The sequence below is a fragment of the Glossina fuscipes genome, unplaced genomic scaffold (assembly GCF_014805625.2).
Source record: "Glossina fuscipes isolate IAEA_lab_2018 unplaced genomic scaffold, Yale_Gfus_2 121, whole genome shotgun sequence".
Taxonomy (NCBI): domain Eukaryota; kingdom Metazoa; phylum Arthropoda; class Insecta; order Diptera; family Glossinidae; genus Glossina; species Glossina fuscipes.
Genome location: NW_023998464.1, coordinates 1,848,034 through 1,875,529, shown reverse-complemented (window position 1 = coordinate 1,875,529; position 27,496 = coordinate 1,848,034). Strand labels below are relative to the sequence as shown.

Sequence of the window (27,496 nt, the reverse complement as noted above, 5' to 3'; positions counted from 1 at the left end):
TCTAAAGAATGAATTCCGCTTTATATCACTGCACGTCGGGCATTAGTGAAATTTCACATGCACACGCTTTGCTAACCGTTGTTAACTGTTTCGTTTCTATGCATGGGTCATGATTTTACTACGCTAAAGCAACGTTGGCAGTCATTCCAAGTGAGTGCAAAAGTCTTTCTTGTTTTTGTTGTTCTTGCGTCTCTTCAAATATATTAACTTTTAAGTCAACTCTTTTGAAGATGCATTTGCTTTTGTCAAGTGATTGCAACATATTACATAATCATTTCATTTGGCAGTTGATTTACTTATATTATGAATACGAATACATTATGAAAATTGAATTGATTCTTATTATCGTAAGTGAAGCACATATTAAACATTTGGGGTCGTACAATTAATCTGCCGCATTACAGTTCAAGATGATTTCTGTTTTTTTTTTTTTCTTATTAGATATCTAAAATCAAAGCGGCTAAATAAAAGGTAAGTAAAATGGATCTAACAAAGTACGTCAGAAAGAAAAAAGATTAGAGCTAAGAAGAATAACGGCTTGCAAAGTCGACTTAAAATATACATGAGGTTTTTTTCTCTTTCCCTTTACTGTTTAGTTTTGCAACACACTTTTGTTTTAATTGTCTATAAGTTAGATGAGAACTGTTTGAAACTCGAGGTGGCGCGCATTTCGAGTTCACGTCGTTCTGACACCAAGCTTGATGCTATGCATATGATAAACGGTTACAAGCGTATACAGTTGCCGTTGAGTACACAATTTATTACGTTCACATATTTTCAAACTAAGTAAGAATGTTGAAGAGACTCGCTTATGTTTCACTCATGTTTTCATGGCGGTCATGTCTTTCCTCTTGTATTCGAATTACTAGGTGTTTGCAAAAATTGCGATCAGCGATTTCTACAGGTAAAAATAATAAACAAATGAGAAATTGGGAATGTAACGGTACAACGGTTCCCTACATAAAATAACAGTTTTCCTTTTAACATTATCGATTCATTCAATGTGCGCCAACGCTACTCACGCAACGCACAAAATTCTTCTTCTTCCAAATTCATTACTTCTGTTGTTTGTTTGAAGAAATCTACTGCCGAAGCCCATCAAACACGTTCAAAGGCACCATAAGGTGATGTTGCTCCTTCATATCCGAATTGTCGGCCACTTGTTGCAAGAGTTGTCCAAGATGCACTGTTGCAGCTCGAATGCGAAGTTCTGTCACACTTAGCGTACTCACCAGACATAGCGCCTCCTGATTACCACATGGTGCAGCATTGGGTGGCCGGCACGCAGATCAGCAGAGTTGAACGCGTTCGAAAATGTGGCGATGGGTGTTGACAAAAATATTGTAAAATGTTGAAAAAAATGATGGAAACTATTTTGATTAATATATGTTGTACCAATTTCCCACAGCGAATGCCTTTTTCAAGTGAACAAATGATCAAAACTTTTGCAAACACCTAATAATAATCTTTCTCAACTATTTTTTCTTATTTATTTTGCATGCTATGTAAATTGTGTGATTTTTCTTTTTTCTCTTCTTTTTCTCTTTTCTCGGAAACATTTTAATGAAAGATTTTGCCAATATTTTTTGAAAATTTAAAAAAAAAGAAGGCAAAAAATTTACATTTTAGAATTTGCAGTAGGCTTATTAAGCTATCACTATACACCAGAAACTTGGCTAAGAAAATGATTCAAGAAGGCATTCGAACTCTCCACAGAGCGGAACACAGCATAAGTGTACATTCACTTCCATTTCCAACCAGTCAATATTGATTTCACACAATCAAATTCACTCATTTCATTTCTAAGCGACTTGCCATTAACAGGTTGGAAAGGTGTGTTTGAAAACGCACATTAAAAGCATGCAATAAAAAAGCGCGATAAATCCCCGCTAAGCAGACTTAATCGCGTATCAATTTGATTAGACATCGTCATTTGAATTTCAGGAAATCTTAAATGAAAGTCAAAATTGTCAGATGAAATTCAACAAGTAATAAGAGTGTATTCGACTGTAGCCGAATCTTTTGTATTCATCATCGTTATTCTTAATGAGACAAAAAAAAAAAAAAGGAAAAAACGAAGTGTTCATAGAGTATGTTATGTGGGCGTGTCCGATTTTTTCTACTTTTTCAAATAGAAGTTGGAGTTTTTATCACGTATCAAGCGATAAACATAGAAAGCAAAAAAGCTCAGAGTTTTTGTTACTTAGCAGTCTTGCCCTTTGTTCGTTACAAGTTCTTTTGCAAATTTGTAGGTAATATGTTCACGATACCAGCGGAAGAATGCTTATGAGAGATACAGCACAGTTTGGCAATCGAACAGATGGACGTGCTTAGGTGCATTCCGTATCTTAGACTTGTCAAGAATGTATACAACACTTTATAAGATTTTTGAAGCTTGTCTTTGGGCGTTATAAAGGTTTATACGAAGTAGGCGGCACCGGTCTTTCCCAGTTGTATACATATTTTGCAGCATCGCTCATACAATGTACATGAAAATTTATTATTTATATATAATGTATTTATTGGCTTATGCGCTGTAGTATCAATATCTTTTCCTTTAAAAAATAGCGGACTCCCCAGTTTACGTGGTACTGTACATGTGTTCTCCACCTAAATAGGCCCGTCTTAAACATCAACCGGCCTGCAAAAACTTTCAACTTTACTGCCAAATTTGACCAGGAAAACGATTACAAAAGACATTACGCAGGCGGACAGATGGAAATGCTTAAATCGATTCAGAATTCAATGTTGATATAAAATTTTAATATTCTGTGGTATTAGTCGGGGGATGACCGATTCCTTGCATACTTCTACAAGCATTTTATGGTTCACTTGTAGAATATACGTAGAATTTTTGATTGTTCTATATGTTGTACTTCCCGACTTTTTAAAATAGAGGTGTTCTCAACTTACGTAGTATTGTAGGCATGGTCTTTGGCGGAGTTGGCCTGTTTTTAATACCAATCACCACAGATATTGCATACGAACAGATGGAAAGGCTTAAATCGATTTAGGGTTTGATGCTGATTGAGATTATACGTACTTTATGGTTCTATATGTTTCAAAAAAACGAACACAGCCCGATCGTGCGGTGGTCGATATAGAAATCGCAAACTAAAAAGAGTGAAAATGAATGAAGAAAATTTGCCAAAGTAAGCGTGAAGGCTCATAGGCTGTGAAACAAGCGTCACTAAAATTACCATTAAACAAAACAAGATGATCCAATAGACATAAACATTTTTATACCCATCACCGAAGGATGAGGGGTATATTCATTTTGTCAAAACGTTTGCAACGCCCAAAAAGAAGCTTTAAAAACGCAATACATTACACAAATTCTTGGCCAGTTACAACTCCTGAATGCACCTGAACACGTTCGCCTGTTCGTCTGTCCATCTGTCTCTGTGCGTAACTCTGTAGTATTTGTGGTAAAGATCTTTCATTAGCGAAAGTAAAGATTTGGTCTAAAAATTTGCAAAAGAATTTGGAATTGACCTATACTTTTCAAAGGACACACCTACAACGCCCACATGTCTCTACGACAAAAACTTTTATTTTGAAAATAGACGAAATCAACTGCGCCCGCGATTGGTATAAAAGATTCGATCACGACCGAATTTAATTTTCTTACTTTTTATTAATGTTTTAGGTGTCATTTAACATCTGTCGCTTTGGCAGAAAAAATAATGATAGTTTGTTAGTAAAATAAAAAGGGGAAAAAAAAAAATAAAACACAGAAGGTAAACAAAACAAAATAAACAATATTTAAACGTTATAGCAGGGCGAGGACGGTGATTAAATACCCTACACCACTTCGCCTAATACACATCTTCATCTATTTTCGCCACAATATCAAAAATTAAACCTTCTCGCCCTATAAAGTCTTGCTTCCATTGAGAACTTCAGGTGGGAAGGAGGGTGAAGAGTGCTACGGCTTACGACTTATTACTACTATCGATTACTATCTTATCGTAAAATAGTAAAAATTTGCAATTTGTTCTCACTTTTGTAGTCAGAAGGTCTATGTGGGATTACACTAAAATACTACTTTTTAATAATTTTGTCGGAAAACTTTGAATTTTTGAAATTTTTGCAAGTCGTCAAAACCAACTTCCGAAGCATGTCAGTCAAACTAAATTTGATCAAAGTAGCGAGAAAATTACGACCTGTAGTTTGGAAACAAGAATACGTGCAATGGGCGTACAAACGCGGCATTTGGACGTGAAAATGAACGTACGCAAGGCAAAGAGACAAACATGGCAGGATGGCAACAACATCAACAACAGCGACAACATTATTTTGAATAATCCAATACTGCAAGACGTAAACCATGCATGACCAGTAAGTATTCTGCGTGTGATTGGTTTTGCTTATCCAACAATGCATAAACAGTAGCATAAGCAGCAGAAAACAAAGAAAATTACAACAATATAATCTGCCTCACCACAACACCAAGTAACGTAAACAATAAAAAAAAAATTTTATTTATCCCGCTTGTAAAACATAAACAGCATCGAAAACGTAACAACAATAGTAACTACGATAACAGCAACAATACCAATAAGTTTATCAATGGAAAGACTACAATAGGACTACAAGAGGAATATCTATCACAACGCTAGCAAGAATGATAACTTCTACAACAACAGCAATACTAACCATCAACAACAGCAAAAGTAGCCTTGATTGGTTTGAGTTATATGGCTGAGTACAGTCTTCTTCTAATCAGCTGTAAAGTGGCTTATCTATCATCAGAATATTATCAAATGAAGGAATGAGATGTAAGAACGTGGCCTGTGTTGAAGGCGTGGTGTGCGTAGCTTGCCTAACGAATTGACTATTGGCTCGAATTGGTTTCTCTCGTGACCCATTGCGCGCATTCACAAAATTTCCAATATGGTCTGTCGCGAAGTCTATCGTGCATATATTTTGCATTCCATAATTCATTGAATTCCTTGCCTTGCGCGTCCTTATCAATGCCATATACATAGAACAAGAAACCTAGTATAGTTAGTTTTGCCTAATATTTTATCTTTACTTACAAATGCGGAATTAACATATAATTGGCCAGCTTGCTTGGATGGTATTAATATTCTATTTACTTGACTGTCAGATTGTTCCTTGAAGAATTTTAGAATTGCTTCTTCAACATTGTAATGTGTAAGTCATTACACAAGTTTTTCAGTAGACTTCCATTCTTGTCTTTTCACTCAATATTAATGGCCGGTTCTTAGATTCTGCAGTGTCTCTTTGTTATCCTGACTTCACACTCGACAATACGTTGACATTAAATATGCGCGCGCAATTTGTTGCCTAGATCATAGGATCATGAAACGGTGGGCTAAGCAGCTTGAAAACCTGCACTCTATGAATAGCTTCTGCGCACTTCTTTAGCTAAGCCAGCAATCCATCGAGAGATTTCGATTTAATGCCGATTAATCATTATCTTTGTTAAGTGAGTTAGATGTTATTGAGCGAGGTAGGAAATTCCATTCCTCTGCGTTTATCGTAGTGCAAGGCCAACTATAAACTTTTTTCTCAATTGGTTTTTTTTTGCAGAAATTCTCACGATAACTTTCATCATTTATGCTTCAATGCTGTCTTATCCCTTAATTCTTAGAGTTTCCAGACTACGTGTCTTAATCTCAACCCAAATTTAGGTTATTCTGCTTGTAGTATAGGTTATATTAAATTTGTATGCATGTATGCTAAACCCAGAAGAACTTTACATAGACCCGTTTTTTATTACACCCATCGATTCAGAACCATATTCTGACTTCTTTTTTCTTTAAGCTTATCTGCTTATCTGATGAATGCCCAAGTATGATTGTGTTCAAGCTACAGGTCGCAATTTCTCAGACTTTTTGAAAAATTTTGATACGCTGGCATGTTTTGGCTCTATTAAAATATAGATGGGTTGGGATCCCTATTCCGACCCCGTATATGGCCTTATTTAAAAAAGACATTGTTTGAAAAAAATTGCAAATTACAAAATTTTTCGGGCGAAACCGATGAGTGCTAGTATTTCGGCATTCGAAATTCACGTGAAATATTTTAAGCAGATGACCCGACCTCTTATGAGGTAGGGCCCATAAAAATGAAGACAAAAATGTTTCATTTGTAACGTTTCATTGTGAAAAGTCACCCATAATAATAATGTAACATAAAATCGTATCAAATTTGGAGAGCGGGGGCCAGTTCCTTGAACTCCGATACATATAACGGTTTTCATACAAAGCCAGCCCTTAGCAAAAGTAGTAATTTTTAGTAATCTATAACGGTAGTTGATCCACAATAATAATTTGACGTAGAAAGTAAGTAGGTGGACAATTTGGAACAAATAGATCTACTTTTTAGACACCGCAGCAAAGCAATAAAGTTTTGCCTCGTATGACGAAATGAAAAATTCCATTGCCTGGCCTCGTCATTTCATATTTTCATCCATTTTATCCAATATGCGAACGCGGACAAAAAGTTTATCTTTTCACGGAGACAAGATCAAAATTTTGGCATTTTAGCACAAAAATATCAAAAAAATTGTATTAGGCAATGTGGTGTAAGGTGGTCTACTCGTCATTGCGCAACTACATTATTATTACTTGTTTCTCCTTCGGCCCTTTTTTTGTGTTATTTGAAAGCGTAGTATTTCAACATTTTTCTCATATCAATTTTTAAATGCTTTTTAAGGAAATTTACGCTTACGGATTTATTACTTGTTGTCTGCTTTTACGTAAATTTAGAAAATTTTGAATACTTTTCATAAAGATTGGCGAACGTACAACTAATTTCAATTATGAGTTCTATGAACACGTCATAACAATTTTTAAAGTCGATTGTAAAACGTCAATTGAGAATATTTGCGCCAAGCTTTACCTTCTTATCTAAATTATTCGGGGTGTACCTACCAGTGACGACAAATAACGAAAAACAATTAGAATGACAAGCGAAAGAACCTGAATACTTCCCAATGCGAGTTGATTCCGTTGTTGACCTAACATAACCTAACATAAACCTATGTCTTAAATGTCAAGCCACACTTTTTATTCAATTAAACGGAAGCACTTTAACAAATTTTTCGCGTTAACGAGTTAAAATGTCGTAAGAAAGAGTTCTAAAAAGGCATCTCATGAATTTTTCATTTCAAATTTCAGTTACCGTTATGGTCGTGATGAAACATTACTACTTTTTATTATTTACCTTTCAACGAACTCCACCCAATCGCTTTGGTTAAAAATATATTTTCCGTAGAAAAATCACACCATTCAATGGAAACTCATTTGTTATTCTGACCGCGTATGTGAACATATCACAGTTCTTCTTCAATAACGACTACCTTAAGTGAAATGAGTTTGACAATTAATTTAACATTAGAGAACACCTTTCTTAGCTACCTGTCTATAGATTTCGTCATCATTCATAGTGTTCCACAAAGATTTAATGTGGATCAATTCCAGTTAAATTGCGACCATCAACAGCGCCTGACATATATATATATATACAGATACACGTAAAAATAGCAAAATCAAAGCAACAAAAACATGATTCGAGCCTGTTTTAAAACTCATCATTTCGTATATTACGTCTTTATGTGGCGGCAGCAATTGTCTGTTTAATACTTGAGCAATGCGCTTTTGATGCTCAGGCAACTTTATGTGTGTATGTGTATGTTGTGTCATCATATAGAAAACTTTTCCTTTTCATTTAATAATTACAACGCATACGCATAATGTGTAAACGTGCAGTAGTAATGGACAGAATGTGCGCGAATTCATTACTCTATCGTTTTATACTTAATGACGATTAAAAGCTGTTTTATTATTTGAGTAGTTTTGAAATGTTGCACGCGCAGGCAAACACAATCACATTACATGGGTGTACTTGCTGTAATATTAAGCCTACACGTGCTTCGCAAGAGCGTATTCTAAATAATGGACATTTGCAAACAAATTTATTGTTAAATATTGTCTGTCAATATGCGATCAGGCAATGTCAAAAAATTCTTAATAAAATTTTTTTATCAACTTCAGTAGACTGTCTTATCTTTTTACGTAAAACGGACAGCGCACATTGCATGTGCGCTAAGTGAAAAATTATGCCACGAGATTAGCTCGGCAATAAGTAGCCCACAAGACATTTTTTTATTAACTATCAGCTCACTGAACATTTACTTTTGTGCATTCTTCCTATGCGGACGTACGTGAGTGTGCGTGCTGATGTGACTTTTAGAAGTCCCGACTGACGGTTCTTGTCACACAAACTTCAAGTGCAAGCAGGCTCTTCAGCTTTTGCTCTATTTTTATTCGTTTAGTTTGACATTCAATGACAGCGTACAACTAAGTTTTTGCCACCATATGTCATTGCCCATCAAATCAAAGAGATTATAATTTTTATATCCTTCGTAAAAATTTCGCTTTATTTCTTTTTTTATTGGATTACTTTACAAACGAAAGTTTAAGTTAAGCTCTAATCATCGTGACAGTTGTACTACTATCTAATGTTAGTTCAAGAAAAGTACCACAAATATTTTAAGATTCTTCAGAAATCGTGAATCGTGAATCGTGGCAATGTAAGAATTTTAAAGTCGCCTTTTATACCCACTTCTTTAAACCAATGGAAATTAAGGAATATACAGAGAAACGAATTTAATTATTTATCCCTTTTATCCTTTTCATCATGCTGTTGCGTGCTTTCTATGTCTATAGGCCAATAAGAAATCGGGACTGGCCTAGGTAGTGAAAACAGTACCAGAAGACAGCTGACGAACTGACGAAGACTTATTTATGGTCTAAGATATTTAAAGTCTGGGATATTTATGGTCGAGGATATTTATGGCCTGGGAATTTATGATCGGGGATATTTATGGTCTGGGAATTTATAGTCGGGGATATTTACTTAAGTTAATCAATAAAGCAGTGTTGCATTTCATATTAACAAACAAAAATAGTACGTTTTTAGCTGCTATCTTACGACTTTAAGAGTCTTTACAAAATTTTCTGGGTTTTTTATTGTTGGTTCAGAGCTAAAAGGCACTGCTTTTTCGTCACATTTGAGCAAATGTACTTGAGTAGTAAATGCAATTTCAAATACATTAGAGCTGCAAAACATTTCATTAAATGTGAGCAGCGGTGTGCTGACTGATTGGGACTTTTTTAAATCGTTTTCTCACGGCAAGCTATAAGAAAAGTACGTTTTCCTGGATTTAGATTATTCTCTTTTATAAAATCCACGTTTTTGGTATATTGTTTTGTGAATACAGGGTATGGTAGGGGGCTGATCTTTGCTTTTTTGAGGAAAATTTTAATGGTCCTTCTTAAAATAAGGCCTGAGTTTTTAATAAAGAATCGCACATGATTAAATTGACTCGATATTTTATGTTGATCAATAAGAGAAATACTGTATAGGATCTCCGAGCTGTCTTTCTGGACGCTAAGAATTGAACGACAAATCTGGTATATTTCAGTTTCGGTGGTGAATACAAAATGACTTTTATTAGGCAGTCTTTGAAAAGTCGAAAAACGCAACTAACGCATTATAAATTCTAAGCATAAAGAGCGCCACTTGCATATTAGATGACCGCTGGTTTTGTATTCAAATCACAGGGCTGACTTGAATGGGAAGCTTCACTTCCCATGGACAACGAACACTTCTTATTAGATTATGTGCGGATTTTATCCTCTACAGTAGGTATTAGCTGTGGCTTTGCTTACATACGTTTGCAAAGTCTTCTGCTTTATTTGATTAAACTTTGCAAATGTGATCATCCGGTTTAGCTGGTACGCGATGCACGAAAACTTTTATGTGAATTGCTTTATAAGTTCTTGGTTAAGGCTAAAGATAAAAATGTTGTCTTAGAAATGTTAAATGAAATTATTCAGCCGCTGTATGGTAATATTTATCGTCATTAATGATGACGATTTGGAGGCACAACGTAATACGTCGTCCACCTTAGATGTATTGCCTTACATTTTCAAAAAAATGCTCGCAATGAAAAAGAAAGCTAAGTTTGCTCATCTATGCCAGAGGCAGTGAAGTTGACGTTTTCTGACGTGGTCATCCGCACGCACAACGCACGTAATACTCGTCATTGTTTCCTCTTGGCGGTCTTTCGCGTCCCTTAGCATATTTTCGCTTTCAGGGCGAACATGCACAGATATCGCTCTCCTCCACCATATACTAAGGTCTCTATACTTTGAATAATTGATCGAGTAAGAATGAAACTATTTCACTTAAGATATACCGTTGTTTGCCAGTTGAAAACGTCATCTAATTCCTTCGCATATGAAATCCTTTGCCTGAGCGCACAAGGTGAAGAAAAAAGTGTAACTAAACGACGAGAGAATTTCAGCTAGCGCATGAACGCAACGGCCTCTGCCATAGAATTATCAAAGGACTGTAACGATATCAAAACTTTCAAATAGCTTTTCGAACAAGAGCGCAAAAGAACCAAAGCCGGTATACTGTTCTTGGTGTTTACGTCAACCTTATTTAGCTTCGATATCGATACAAAGGCGAGAAACACAAGATGACAACAATAAAAATTAAAATTATGAGAAGTAACTCGATTTTTTCTTTCTGAGATCTTCCTTATTTAATGATCGTCATCATATTATAATATTATAATTCTGTCATGTTACTGATCATCTTCTTTTTTAAAAAACCTGACAGTTCATGTCACACTCTCTTAAACGTAAAAGGAAGTAAAAAAAATAATGTTTTTAAATATCTGAATAAACAGCGCCTCCAACGCCATTACCAACGTTCTCACTACGGTGAAGATCAGTAAGAAACCTGTCTTATTGCAAATCATTTTATTACAGTACACTCCATTGCAGGGATTTTCTCCCTCTCTCTCTTTGTCTTTCTTTCTCTCTCTCTCTCTCTCTTTCTTACGCCAAATGGGCAATTATGCATACAGATATTGTCGTTAATCCGCACTAATTTGCACCGCACCGCATACTTTTTGTTGCATTTGCGTCCTATGTTATTTTTATTATCATTGTTTTTGATATTTTGCTTTAATTCTTTGGCACTCTTTCACCACATCTACCATAATGTCAAGCCAACAACGTCAGTGAATAAATGAATACACGATATGGAAATTAAACCTGCTTGGGTGGCTAATAAACTAATAATAACGTCGGTCGAATGGGACGAATCTTGGGAACCCATTCTCTTTAGTAAATAAAAACCAGGAGTTTCTCTTATTTTCATTAGACAAGTAGGGACCTGTTTATATGGACCCTTTATATAAATTTTACGAATATGTTTTAAATTCCTGTTGATATCGCCGTACGAATTAAACAACACTGAATCGCATATTGTATTAGGATCATCGTTGTTCAACATCCTCACTTTTGTTTCAACGACAAGGAACGAGATGAAAACGATGACTGCATGTAGAGGGACATGGCTGAGTCTGACTGAAAGAGTATAAATCTGATTGATTGAGATAGTAAATGGCTTATGGAATCCCTAATGAAAGATCCAGACATGACGATGACACAGCTAGCACGATTCCAGTAAAGAGCAGTACAAGCTTAAATAAAATTATTGTGTTGTGATTATATGGAATAGTGTTGGTACTAATATACTAATTCTACACTAATTGCCAAAACTAATATGTAAACAGCACCGGCACCTAAGGTTATTAAAAATAACACTGCAATAAAACATACTAAAGTAATTAATGTATGAAGTCCTTCGCAAAGAAAAGAAGAAAGTTTCAACAAGACCTGCTCAAACTATTAGTAGTGGAAAAATTATACGGACACCTAAGGTTGTTAAAACTACGAATGCAATAAAACATACTAAAGTAATTAATGCATGCAGCCCTTCTTGGTAAGGAGCAGGAGGCATTAAACAAAGTTCATCAAACTGAAAAATTATTCAAATTCAAATAGTTTGCTCACTACGGCAAATTTCTAGAAGAAAACTGAAATGATGTAAACAGTTAGCTCGAAGAATGTAATAAAGAAAAATCCTTTTCACATAAAAATATGGTAATGACAAGCATCATGTATTTGTAACATACATATGTTCCGAAACAACCCACAACGTGCACCTGTTGTTGCTGTTGTTACTTAAGTTGAAATGAGAGAAAATTTCTATAATACAAAGAGAAATTTTATGTGCATCTTGTTTTCAAAATAATAAATATCTCAAGAATTTGCAAGCATTGTGATTGACAATGACAGCAACCAACAGCAACCAACAGCAACCAACAGCAACAACGATTACAACAATGCTGGTCATGTTTCACCATCTTCGTCAGTCTGTCTATCTGGATGTCGCATTCTGATGCTTTAGCAAATTTGCGGCAGTAAATCTTCGTTTATTTCGTTTCAATGTCAGAGGACGACAATGTAACGACATGCATCACTTTCGAATTCCTTCTGAGAACGCTACCACAATCGACCGCAGAAATTTTATGCAAATTACAGAATATTGTATGCATTACATATGTATCCGCAATCTAAGCAGCCTACATCGGATCTACAATTGAAATTTCAGCTGAAAACGCAAATTTATTCAATTTTAATGCTTTTCGTAAAGGCAAAGGTTTAAAAGACCAAAGGAAAAATAACCTCAAATTCCGATTGCATATTGATGCAGTTTTCATGTTATCGAATGCAAATGAACACATATGTACAAATTTTTAGACATTTGCACAATTGACACTATTGCAGACGCTGGAGCCAGAATAGCACATGCGAGCATGCAATTTACATGCATTTTCTTTTTTTTTCGCATGCGATTCAAAAGTTTGTGGTATCCCTGATATATACGATACTCTTTCTCCTCACATTTCGTGTTATTTCGCGAAACGAGTGAACGCGAATATACCTCTTAGGTAGAATACCTTCAGATAATAAAGGGTCTTCCAGAACTTGGTTAATCGGTTTTCACGGCTGTAGCAATGATAATTAAAATATGCAACTAATAAGGAATTGGTGAGATGTATACAACGCGTTCTAAGTTCTCCACAAATGTTCCCTTCAATATGATTTTCAGCAGTTACGGCTCCTGGATTGGATAACAGAGATTTAATTTTCCCGACATATAATTGGACATATTTTTCTAAAATAATTTATTTTTTTTTTTTGGGTGCATGCATCTGTTGCTGACTATCAAAACCTGTAAATAACTATTTTGGAAAGATAGAATGCCTACACTGCGAACAGTTATTCATAGCTCTCTTTCTAATGTAAATTTAAAAACCTGCATACCGCAAAACCAAGTGGTTAAGAAGCGCAACTATTTGTGAGGACGTTTCCTAAAGCTGGGGCAGCTCAGCGGCTTAGGGAAGGAAAAACACAAGACATTTATTGGTTGCAGGGACTTTTATTCTATAGATTTCCTCTTTTACACCTTACTTTCTCTTGCTAAAACCGACTTCCTACATCTACGACTGAAACGCGACTCTCTTAGTCGGAGACTAAAGCTCGACTAATTTAACCTATTTTTATATCCTACTCTTAACGTATCCTTAGCCTACGCTTAATCTATCCTATTCTATTCTTAATCGATTCCTATTCTATCTTAATCTATTCTTATTCTATGTCTACCTTATTCTTATGCTAGGCCTATCTTCCTATCCTATCCTATTCTTTTGCTATGCCTTTCCTGTTCTTATTCTATGCCTATCCTATTCTTATTCTATCTTACTCTCTAGCACTCCCTCTCTCCCCAGCCAGAGACGGAGAACCCGTGACGCCCAAAACGAGGGACGACTTCGGGTCCTCACATATTAAGCCGATATACTTAGGTTTAATATTCAGTGAGGTACTTTAAATACGCTTTATCGCGAACTTTCTCGGTAACGGCATAACACTTACACAGACTGCAACCACCACCTATTACCCCGTCCTCACTGCTTCCAGACCATCACCATAACATGCGTATAAGACGCATCCCCTGAGTGACCGGTCATACATACATATACGTAAACTTAATTATTCGTCTTAATTTTGGACTACTTGCCTGCACTAACTTAAAATTTACAATTCACATAAAGCTGCCCCTTAGCTGTTTTGCTCAAAATATAGTGAACGCTGTCATTTTGACATTTCTGTTCAAATACGAACGCATCAGGGAAAATAATTGTCTTTTACTTCTTCCTTCTTATTATATATGTAGAATAACTCGAGCGATAAGTGGTATTGTCTCTGTTTCCTGTCATTAATCGAGTCTGAGAATGATGACTCACGTTACTGATTCCTTCGCCTTCGATTTGATTCGAATTACAAAAAATAATTTCATCGCTGTTTGGACACTTTTTATGACACATTTTATGATGACATACACACATTACTCATACTACTTAACGGGTTACCTAATGGGTCGTCTGAAAGTCTTGATTTGGGTATTTATCATAGTCCTTTGGTCCCTGACACAAGTTTAACTTTTATAAATTTGTTCTCGTTCATTCAACGATTCACCTACGATAATAGTTTTAAATTTTTCCATAGCCCACAAAGTATTCATTAACAACATGTTTTTCATTGTTTGTTATCGGGTTCCAATCAATCATTTACAGATTTTTTCCATTCGATAAAGTACTTTGAAAATTTTCGTACATATGTAGTATGCACATGAGCTACCTGTACGGGTTCTTGCATTCAAGACAACAAGAGAGTGCAAGCTAAACGTGAACAGAACGGAACTGAAAGAAACCCTCAAAAGATTGCATTGTGATTGCTAACTAAATGCACGAATAAAACATTTAGTGGATGTATAGATACATAGGTATCTGTGAATCTTTATATACTGAACGAAATTCGTTGTTGCATGTTCTTGCCGCTGACGTTGAGACGCTGTTGATATTGCTTAGTAATATTAATAATGACGACAGAAGCGTGAATAACTTAAATGCACATACAAAGCAAAAAGAAAAGAAACCGAACTACATGCCTCAAACGACGGTATCAATTGCTATCAAAGTAACGCAGACAAAAAAAAAAAAACGAAATATTTTCATAAGGCAAACGCTTTGCATAACATCGAATATCAATAACCTACCGATTATCATTAGAAATTCTTAGTTACCACGCAAGTTAGACTGCATTCATTATCCGATTTCAACATATTCGTATGGCATCATTTACCCTATATATAAATTTTTTGTTGTTTACAATTGTTAATAGCTTAAAATAAACGTTTCGAACCGCCGAAATTGTAGACGTTTATTAGCTCGACAGATAGCCCGATTGGTTCGAAGATGATCTCGTCTAAGCTCCAGAGTACTTTTCGATTGGCCGGTGGTTTCTAATGGTGATTGGAAACTAAAATGTTAGATACCTAACTTACTTAACTAAAGTCATTGGAAATATTTATCGAAGGAAGTTTGATAACACTAATCAAATAAAAACATGCTACGGCTTGTGGGTAAGATAACACTACATAGACAAGATATGGGAACATTTGCGGAAACCACCAGGAATTTGCAAAAAATTCGGCACATTTTACAATATCGCTTCACAGTTTGTGATACTACAGACAAATAGTTTATCCAACGCCGCTTTGAGAATTTTTAACATCAAGAACCAGGTGCTGTTCTGACATTCAAGTCGATAGAATTCTTTAATTCTTGAAGAAGACTGACATATTCATTTTCTTCTACGACAACTCGGCGTAAGGGTCAGTACAATATAAAGGAGGGTATAAATGACATGTCAGCAGTGAAAATTATTTCTACCAAGCGAAAAAGGTCTTAACTGAGCCTTCATGAACATGTACAGCGGACTAGATAGACACAAGATAAGCTTAGGTTTGGTGGAATTGAATGGAAGTCACTAATCATAGGCTGCTCCAACCTGGCTAGAGGATTTCTTTTCCCAACAACTGCACCGTTGGGGTAAAGAGTCCAGCATTAATGCCTTTCACCAAACGCTTCTTCAATGACGTTGCAAAATTGAAGAGAGAGCTTGAGTGGAATGTTTTGAGGAATCCACTTCGGTCTCTTAATGGTGTAAAGCTGCTTAGTTTCGTTTTTAAAAATCCCGCAAATCCTATAATTACAGCATAGTGCTTTTATCAGAAAGAAAGGCTATGGATCAAAATGACACATATTTGCGATAAAGGTCATGAGTAAAACATAGGAAAAATATCAATTTTGTGGGAAGCACCTTACAAAGTTTTTCCTTTCTCTGCTGTATATGCGACATTTTTGTACCCAGCACCGAAGGGATGAGGGGTATATTCATTTTGTCAAAACGTTTGCAACGTCAAGAAAGAAGCTTCAAAAAACTCCACAAAATATGTATGTTCTTGGCCAGCATCAAATTCTCAATCGGCTTAAGCATGTCCGACTGTCTATCTGCGTAATGTCTGTTGAATACATTCTACCGTTCGCAAAAAGGGGGCCATCGATTTAAAATTCGAACACAGATTCGCATTGAAAATGTGCTAAATTGGTGGAAAGATGCGCCTGCAGTAAGCTGGGAACGCCTTTGCTTTTGAAAACGAATATAAAATTGATTTTTTGATCATTACTCAGTATTTGTATAAAAATAAAAACTATCGAAGATGTCAAATGTACAGTATCCATTTTTAAAGAAAGACAATTATTTATTTATTTCGTTTTAGATATATTTTTAATTTGTAATTGAATGAAAAGATCCTTAAATTGATATGCTTCAGTTGCTCCATCTGCTGGCGGAGCTTCCGATCATTTGGATCCCTATTGTAAAAATCTACAAAGTGAAGAAGTAAGAAAGAAAGTTGAAATTATATGCTAGAAGATAAGACTGAAAATATTCTTACTACTATGTCCACTGGTACTATATACTAGACACACGAAAAAAATTTAAAAGATTTTCTCTTTTTTCAATTAAGTTGGGCCAAAGTGAGATTAGGGATACGATGATTCTCTCTTCCTCATTTGTTCATAGGTCAAACGAAACTACTCTTACGATTTACAAAAATGAACTATGGAAAAAAACGCCATCGAGGCAATATTTTAAACGACAATTGGAGTGAATGTTGATCCAATGGCGCACAACATTACGTAACTTTTGCTGACATTTTATAATAATCTGAACTTGGCAGCAACCAAGCCGTGGCTTTCATGCCAAGAAGAGCATAATGATAATAATAATAGGAAGCAATTACTATTCCATTTAAAGAAGCCGTTATCCGTCTGTCGAAACGAAGCATGTCAAATTGGACTGTGCGACGACAAGCGTAATCTTTAGTTGTGTGTTTGGCTGAGGATAACGTATACGGTCATATCCGCCTGAGTGGCCGAGTAGGCAAGAGTCTCGACTGGCAACTCAATGGTCGTGGGTTCAAATCTCAAGTGCGGTAGAGTTTTTAATAAAGCCGAAAGCCTTAGATGCTAGTGCTTTAAGACTTTAGCTTTAGAATTTATTCTCTGGCTAAATTTATAATAATAATAATAATAATAAATAAAAAGAATCTGCTACGTCTACTTAATTTTATAGAGTATCATAATTCCATTCTTTTTCTAAATCTTTCTTACGCAAAGAGGGGAGCTTCAAAAACCTCATATAGTATATAAATTCTTGGAGTGCACCTACGCATGTCCGTTCGTTCGTTTATCTCTCCGTCTGTACGTCTGCGCACCTGTGTCATATGTGTGGTAAACATTCTTCCTTTCGCAAAAATGAAGATATCGCCTACAAACTGACAAAAAAATTTGAAAATGAAACAAACTTTTCAAAGAACAGGGCTAAAACGCCCACGAGCCTTTATAACAAACGCTGTGCTTTCCGGGTTTTTTTGATTGTTAATCATAAAGTGCAAAAATGTGGCGCCCGCCCAATAAGAGTTTGAAAATTAGTTCTTTTCCTTTTTTTTAGGATCATGGTGATGGGAATACATGCCCCGACTTTCCCACTTGTTAGATTAGTTTGTCTTAATGTAAGTAGACTCAGCTCCAGAATAGTCTACGGAAATAGTTCTATGTGTTGCGCTTTTAACCAATAATTAATTTCTATCAATCCTTTTTTAGCTTAATAGATACCCTGAACTCTTAAGAAGACGTTCAGAAGACGAATTCATTGACATTTTCCTCTTATCCAATGAATCAAGTGAATGTCTCCTGAAAAGTTGTGAATTAAGATTTACAAAACGCTTTTAAAAAATATTTATATTTATTTAGAACCATTTGGGAACGATGCATGTTACGGTATCTTTGCTAAGACGACCAATAGGTAGATATGCGGCTCGAAGGTTCGAATACACGCGGCGGATTTAAAATAAGTCAATTTAAAAGTTTTTTATTAATTGATAGAAATTGAAGAGAAATTGTCTCAAAAAGTAGCAATCGAAAGCTTGGAATTTTCCAGATAATAGGTTTTAGAACTTGAGAACTTTAGCGTAATATTTGAGCGATAGCGTTGCAATGGAAAAAGCACGTGTCCGCAGTAAGGCACGAAGTCATAAACATTGTATGCATGCTTGGGCATTTATCCGAGAAACAATGTTTAGCAGAAATTGTCCAATTTATTGTGATGACGTTCAACAAATAATATCACAATTCAAATCAATACCTAAATCACTCAAGGAAAAGAACAAGACAAATGCATTGAATAAAATTGCAGAGGAGAATTACTAAAACTCAAGGTGTCCGTCTATCTGTCTGGTTGTCTTGTGTTGTATTGTCTGTGAGACTGGAGGCTAAGGTTGCAGGCACGTGGTTAATTTTTATAAATCAACGGTGATAGTTGTTGCTATTATTATTGTTGTCAATGCTGGCAGAGGTGTTGGGTCACACAATTTGTTTGCTGATGTTGTGATTTAAAATGCAGAGAGCAACGTAATAAACGTGTTTTTTTCATTCGATTTTTATTTGCGTTTTTTATTCGTATTGCCTAAAAAATATTTTTAAAACAACTAAAAACATTACATTGGGCCACGATCCACCTTTAAGTACCCTATGTCACCCTAGAGTTGCTCATATAACAACTTTTGAAAAAAAACTGTCCTAATCCGACCCATTTTCAATAGTATGTGTCTTTAGGCCAAAGCACATTAGTGTACCAAATTTCATCATTTGCGAACTGTAAGGTGAACACAGGGAAACAAGACCGACAGACGGACCGACTAACTTAGACCAACAACGCTAAATCGATCGATATTGAGAAAATGGCAATCTAGTTCTATTTCAAGTTCTGCTTGTTGCTGCATACATCCGCACAAACTTAACATACTCTTGCATCGCAAGCGGCATCAAGTATACAAAGAAACATATTCTCTAAATCCTTTTTCTCTTAACCAAAAATGAAACGATAATTTTGGGTTGTTGTATGTGCGTGTGTGAAACTGACAACATATTCACATTTTATGTACGTATTCCTAATTAAATAAAGGTAAGAAGACAACAAATAAATATTGTGTTTAGGGACAATTTGAGGGGGTATCGGATCTACAATATACATGAAAAACTTAGCAGAATAAAGCATTTAATAGCCAACGATAGGAAGGATAATTACGGGATTCAAAATATAAACCTCAAGTTATAGAGTTGTTCTCTCGAATTTTTTGAAGAAGAAAAAGCAACTTGGCCTATGACATTGTAATGTTGGGGACAATCCGCACCGCGATCGAAAAGATGTGTTATACTGTCCAGTCCTCTCACTTATACCTTCAATTACCCTAGGAATTTTAAACGCTATATAGGGCTACCCATTTCGTGGTACGAATTTGACAACCCACCCATGATCGGAACGCACGCTCGGAAGAAAATATTAGTGCTTCTAATAAAAGTATCGAATAAGATACAAATTTATCCATTACATGTTGGGCACAGTATTTCTAATCTAAGTAGCGCACTTGCTTGTCCAGTCTATTCGCTCACTACAAAAGATGCGTTACTAGTTAGTTAGTTAGTCTCGTCGAAGGTGTAGAGAATTTAATACATGCCGTGGTAACGCGTACAATACAAAGTAAAACTCATCTTGCAATAAGTTAAAGAGCAAGGCCAAGCTTTTGATCTTGACCTCTTTGTAATAAACACACCCTCATGTGTACATCTCCTTTCAGATAAACCGAAAGTACGACAGACAAGCAGACATTGATTCTTGCGTTGACGTTGAAAAGTTTTAGTGACGCTTTTCTTATTTGTTGCTTGTGTGGCAAACATTCCCATGATCGTACTGCAAGTAACTTGAGCAAAAAGCGCATTAAGGAAATCACATTTTCTACGGTGCTCTACTATATATGCAGATTTTATACTTTCGCATATGCTTGAATGCGCATTATATAATTTAATCAAGCAGATGCAATGTGCAGCAAATGAAGCTCAATGCCCTCGCTTGCGACGAAGGGAAAATGAAGTTAGTCATTACGTCTTATTACTCCTCGGTTGCCATTTGTACTTATTAATTGGTCAATATGAAAATATCGTAACCAATAACAACATTTCCGATTCTTAGCATTTGTGTGTATTTTGATTAGGATGTGTGATCGCATTCATATTCAAAAGGTGATAAAATGTGAAAGGAACATGTGTTCAGTCGAATTTCGTAAGTTTAGTAATTCATAGGCATAGGCACTAAATGCCGGGCAGAGTCTTCTGAAAATTTGAAAGCCTACGAATGTTTCTGCATAATGTTAGATCTATTAAGTATTTTGCATTGAAGTTGAAAGAAATCTCCAGCGAATAATTAGAAGTTGATTAAATTGAAATGGAACTTCTTCGACGACTTTCACTTTTTAGTTTTCATTAATTGTTTCTTCATGCAAAACACCAAATCCAGAAACATATGTTTCCGAACGGCTGAAGAACTATTGGAAAAGTATGTCAATTTGAACGGGTTCATATTCCATTAAAACCGTTACTTACACATTACCGGCGATGTTGAAATCGATAGATAGGCAGACAGGGTGATAGGTAGATACATAGTTGGATATATACACATTGGATATATACCCGATTTATTGGCGAAGTATATACATATATATGTGTGCATTCGAAAGTTAAAAAAACTTAGCATACCACGAAAGAGCGGATAAAAGAAAATATAAGAAAGGGGTGGAATCGGTGCTATTATTATTATTATTTTAGTGTCTGGCATTATACAAAGCAATTACGTGATTATCCATTGATGTTTAACAACCTTAGGCTTTTAATGTAACAACAAACAATAACAACCAAAATAATAACATGCTGTGCAGAACAACATAACATAAGACATCTTACCAGCACAAAATTTCTCAAGCAACAATTTTAAGATTTTGTAACTTCAGCAGACAATTGTTAGCACACAAACACAAATCTGTGTTCATTTCATGTCCATAGTCTGGCATATAGCCATAGAATGTTTCTTTACGTTCGAACTTTTAAAAATCGATCACTTAAATTATACATAGGGCACACTTAAAGCCCACAATTCTGCACACACGTGATGAGAGCCATTAGAACAGCAAAACATGGAGACGAACAATACCAGAAACTGCAGTCTAGCGCTATGTGATGTATAAAGTTTATGCGTGATTTATTAAGATTATAGTTTAAATATACTTCTTATTATTATTATTATTATTATTATTATTGTTGTTATTGTTCTTGTTTTATATGTTTTTCTTTTATATGCATTGACCATGTAGGCATTTATTTATGTGTACTAACATCAATGTGTACATCTATCTTTGTATTCATATTAGCAAATAAAACAAATAAATTATATACGTTCAATGTCGATCATTACTTACAATAAATATTAATGATAGGATTTTGCGATTCAACTGAAATAAAACCAAGCGCCTTAGCAATAGCAATAGCTGCACTTGCATTTTTACACATACAAATATAATGTTTGAGAACACCTACGCATTAAATAGCCAGCATCTGAAACATTCGTATTGGCAAAGAAAATCGGAATACATTAATCAATGTTAGAAAATTAAATTTTGCAACGTGAAACGATCGTGAAGATGATAGTCAGGTCGTTACTGGCCGTTTCTCGTTTCATTACAAAGATCCTGAGAGTGAAATTCAAAGAGAATTATAGTAACGAAACTTTAGGGATTTGGTTAACGCGCGTTAAGACAAACCTTAGACCCCATTGCACTAGCTGCATACCGATTTTTGTTAATCGTGCACAGTTTCGAGTCGACCTTCCGCTGAATTTTTGCTTAAATTTGACGACCACTTTTAGGAAATTTCCAATCGTCGTTTTTCCATGCTTGACAAATACAGAAATAAACCGCTCAACAATTCTCATGCTAAGTATGACAAAAAAAATGTCTATTGCGCAGTTCGACTTTACCCATCAATATAGTCTCCTTTGAGACTGATACACTCAGTCTGAGGCTTATGTAACATTTTGAGGTTCTTTTTATCGAACGAAATGTCAAAGTCTTGTCAAAATAGACTGCAATTTCATTCATTGGACCTAACTCTTTTCCGGTATTTCTTTGCGGCTTTCAAGCAGATAATCATCGCTCAGAACTAAGTTCAGGCTAAGCAGTTCAGGCTACACTTCATACCCTTTTCATGCCATTTTAATCATCGACTGCTGACACAATACATTTGCTTCAATATGAGTAAACGCGTTTCCCATTTCAGAAGCAGTTTTCGCATGGCCAAATTCTTAAGCAGACCAGTGCTTTTACCATCGTTAGCGTCAAGTATCTTTCGCAACTTCACTTTCGAATTACACAGAAAAATTTTTATAATTTTTTTCGATTGAATTTTTGCCTAATAATCTCTTTTGAGAGTACACTGTCTGTACGATCTTGCTTCAAATCAGGCAATGCTGGTATTAACTTGTACGTAAAATGCAGAAGACTCTGAGACAGACCTTTTATTACACCAATAAATTCAGAATCATTTCTGAACCGATTCGGGCTTATCTGTCTACCTGTCGGTCTGTTCACGCATTTGCCCTTCTGCCTCTTAGCCTGTCCGTCTGTTAGTCGTCCGCCCACATCTTTGTGTTCAACCTAAAATTACGTCCCAAACCCGAATCTTATTAAAAAGGAAATCGAGGAGGATCGGATCATTTTTAAGTCAAAAAGGTGCTTTTACAATGTTTTGCAAAAAGTTAGTCCAAGATAGTGATTTGGCATGTAAATGTGGTTTAGTAGTTTTGGCATGTCGCTTAACAAGTTGGTAGGATAACATATGGATGTAGTCGACGATATGGGCAGTTCCTTAAGAATTTTAAATAATAGTAACATTCAAACGAAATGGGTCAAAGTTTCATGATGTTCCGAACATTACTTACAAGTTTTAATGACATTACTTTCGTAGTTGCAAACTAAGAGAAAATTCGAATTTCGTGTTTCGCTGATAAGACATCGCCTTTTGATAATAGAGAATATAGTGAAATCAATGCAATCGCTTAACAGCTATTATTTAGATTTCAATCCATCGCATAGGAATGGCCTACTGATTTTAAACGTCTCCACTTCACTTGCCAAATCGATTAACTCCATAAAACAGGAAGTTGAGAAAAATTGTAAAATATTATAAATAAATTATTTATTATTCAGCGGCCAAAACGATTTTGTCATTTAGGTGTTAATACGTATTATTACAGAAATTCGTTTTGAATACGTACAGTTAGGAGCTAATGAAGTGCTTCGATATTAAAATTTAATAAAATCCCAAAAATGCAGTTAACCGATTTGGCAAGTGAAGCATCCGTGCGGCAATGTGTAAAATATTGATGCCAGTCGAGTCGAAAGCAATCGGCGAAAGTCGTCCAAAGCGACCAAAATGCAAAAGTCGGCTAAGAGGGTTATAATAATCTCCTTACTTTGGAATACGTCCGGTGCAACAAACACCGATTATCTTGAAAGTGGACAAAGAATCAATAGTGAACATTACTTAGCACCACTAACCCACCGTCCCAAGCTGCTCACAACAATGAAAATATTGCAAGAATCGCTTTCACATCCAACTTATTTCATAGATATAGCGACTATTATCTGTCCGTGAATGTGAGAGAAATGATCGCCGAAAACAGGCATGGCCCCAATGAAGAAGTGATTGGCGAAACTGAAATGTATTTTGAAGGGTTCGTCAAATCTTTCCATCATAAAAGCATAGAAGCGATAGGGAAGTGTTGGAATGAAGGGGATTGTCTTGATGAATAAAGTTTGTCTAAAGATTTTGTGTTAGATCTATCTTTTTGAATCCACTTACCTGCATATGGTTCACATAGAAAGCAAGTCTTTATAGGGCGACAATATAAATTTTTTGATATTTTATGACGAAGACAAGTGAAAATTTACATTAAGCGAAGAGGTGTAGGGTACATAATTGTCTGCCTTGCCCGATTATAATGTTTTAAGTTTTTAGTTATAATATCAGATTTTTCATCTGGTCGCAAGCTTCGTCTTTGCATATACTTAACAAACCTTTTTCGTAAATTTTTGAATATTTATCTAGGAGTTAGGAACAAGAGAAGGAGCTGCTGATTTTCCAACAGGAAAACAACAGGTTTTCATTTCTTTCTTTCAACCGAATCTATGCTTTCGTCAGCATCGGTTTATCAAAGAATAGTTTGGGAAACCATCCTTGAACTTTTTTGAAAAAAATTTGAATAAGTAGGCACATATGTTACTCTTTACAATAATTTACGCAATGCAAAAAGAAATATAAACCCGATGCTTATGAACAGGTATAACAAATTACTTGGCCAATACTGGCAAGCGTGTATGCATTGACCAGCAATTGAAACCAAAAAAAGAAAATTATAAAGCATTATGTTGCATTATAATCCTATTGTAAGGCGAATAGATGCATGCACGCATGTGTAAACACATCTTCTATGTGCGCGAACTTAATGAGAAGACCAATGGCCAACTTGAAACTTGCCAAAAAGATCAAAGCACGTTTAAAGGAATAAGACATGTGTACATACATGCACTACGATCTTGCGGTCAGTAAAGTAAGCACGACAAGCTAGGCGTGCGTGTCAACCGGCAAGCTAACCAATCAACTCGATACGCTTAGAGTAACGTAGTTGAGTAACGTAGATCATTGTCATGTGAATTGCTATTACCTTGCAATGACCACTAAGCTATTCATTCCGATTTTTCAATGCCATTTTTAGCATTGGATTAGAACGGCTGATTGACTTGCATACATTTTCCCAATAAAATGAGAATTAAATGTAAAGTGCTTTGTAACATTAGGAAACTTGCTTAGATCCTCTTGAGCTTAAACTGAAATTCAAGACAGATTCAATCCTTGGTATTAAGTGAATTCAAGAGTCATCTTAAGGCAAATGTTTGTGATCTGCTTAGTTGTTCCTCTTCTGCAGCAATGGTTAATAGAAGGCAGCCTTCGCCAATAAAAGATTTATAGGCTTGAGTTAATTAATTGCGAGAAAAGAATTGTCTAGGCTTTTTTTTATAATATATTTGCATACACATAAACGCGACCAGGCGGAGCGGTGTATCTATTGGAAACGAAAATTCATAGAAGAGAAGAAAGAGATTTAGAAACAAATAAAAATCTACAACCACATGTCTGCTCTTTTATTTATGCAAAATTAAGTTGCCGTTCATTCGTCATATGATTAACAATAGAAAAAGAAAAGAGTGAATACTCGGATTCGTTTAGCTCGGGATGATTATGGTGCGTTTTCACACCTTTCTATATGCCTATGAATTCAGACATACGTTTTGTAATTTCGAACGTCAAAGAAATAAAAGTCATCCTTTATGGCTTATTTGGCTTCTTTTATCATAAGTGCCACACGACATGGTCCCAGCGAAAACACCAAAAAAAATCATGGTAGCAACAAATAGCAAAAACCGGTTTGCCTCTAGTTCACGCTCGCGATATCTATTTGACCATGCATCGAAAAGTATCCGACCTAAGGAAGACTCCTGCGTTTTTTATAACGTACACCAATTGTGGTACCAGGAGGTGAGATAGATTCTTTGATTATCGTTCTAAGCCGTCCCTCTGTCCGTCTTGTATTGTTGTATTCAACCTATAACCCGCAATCTTTGATATATTTTGGTGAAATTTGATACATTGACGTGTCGTGTGGACAAGTGGTGCAAGGTGTTTATAGTAGGCTGCGCCCACTATAGAGCTTTTCCTTGTTTCTGTTCTAAAAATCTTTTAAGTTCCAGTTTATTACAGCGCACATCGGCTTCAATAACGAACTTTTGAAGACAATGCCGCCGTAGGTCATTTATTGAAATTTTGCGGAAAACCTTCCCAACTTCAATAAATCGACTCTTAGAAAAGAATGAGACACTGGAGGCGTTCTGATGCTAATGCATGTGCACGTATTAGGCCTAGAAATAAGCTCTGCTGATTGAAATCGGTTGCTTTCTAAAACGAACCTAACGCGCTCAATTTTCCGGTAATCTTAAAAAAGGATAACTTGAACATTTGTGCTGTGAATAAGTTTCGAGCATACCTGCGGGAAATCGGTGATCTTTCTGAGTCCGTGAAGCCTTCGTATTGCGAAACGTTTCATACTAATTTACAAATATATTTCCATCATTCTTTCGGTCTTTTGTACACATCACGTTGTTGTATCATGTTATAAACAATCAAAGAGATATAAAATCATCTAGTCACAAACTCTGAATATAAGGCGAGCCAATAAATGTGTGAAAAAGCTTTTGTAAACAAAACCCTATTTGCTCATTCTTTTTATGCATTTTTTTAATCTAATGTGCAATCCTCAGGACACGTTGGTGGTCGCTTTCACTCAAATCATAATTTGCCTTTTTATGCCTTTCTCAAGCATTCTCAACACTTTTTTGCTATTTTAATGTCATGCGATTTTTAATATCATTCATAAATGTCATAGCATCACTAGGATTTGTCAAGGTATTAAAATTAAGTAAATTATGGCCTTGAAATTCTATGCTAAGCTTTTAATGCCTATCTTCTTGCGCTATGCAATTTTCTTATGCGCATGCACATGTGTATGCCGACAAGACACATTCATAAATTGCTATTAATATTATCACTATTACGTACATACAAGTCTTATATATCTTACATGTATGCACGCGTTTGCACGTTTTACAAGCGAGAAAGTCGCATTTAAAAAAAAGTTCGATATTTTTTTGTGTCATAAAACCATCATAAAGAACAGCATCACAAAGATATCAGGTGTTGACAATATTGCCTGAAAGATCGAAGAATTCAATATTCAATTTCAACAATTTCAAACGTATCAAAGTTCAAATTTATTTTTATTGCTGCCATTATCACCACCGCCCATGTTAACATCCATACATTTATGTCCATCCACGTTCATCTCTATGCTGGGAATATTGACATAGGCGGTGATTATAATAGCACCTATAGTTATAGTTATCATAAATGCACTGCACTGCCCTGTAAGATTTTTATTTAAACAATTCCGACTACGTTGCTTATGCGTTGTATTCAATGTGCTTTTAGTAAGCATATACCCCGGTCCATAGCAAGCATGGGCAATGCCCGACGCGCCCGGCCCGCTAAAATTTCAAAATATTGTTTTTTATTTGTTCGCACATACCAATGCTACAAATTGATTGATTGTATTTGCCTTCATCACCAGCT

General features: G+C 35.6%; 1 protein-coding gene across 3 annotated transcripts in view; it reads right to left on the bottom strand.

Moving 5' to 3' along the window:
* The window catches only part of LOC119640394 (unconventional myosin-IXb), a 73,091-nt gene extending 45,595 nt beyond the window's left edge, over nucleotides 1–27,496 (bottom strand). For 2 of the 3 annotated variants that reach the window (XM_038038392.1, XM_038038393.1), the window contains exon 1: nucleotides 27,453–27,493. The gene's annotated coding sequence lies outside the window, so the exon portion shown is untranslated. Of the gene's footprint in view, nucleotides 1–27,452 lie in introns of all 3 variants that reach the window. The other variant, XM_038038394.1, reaches the window with a different exon arrangement.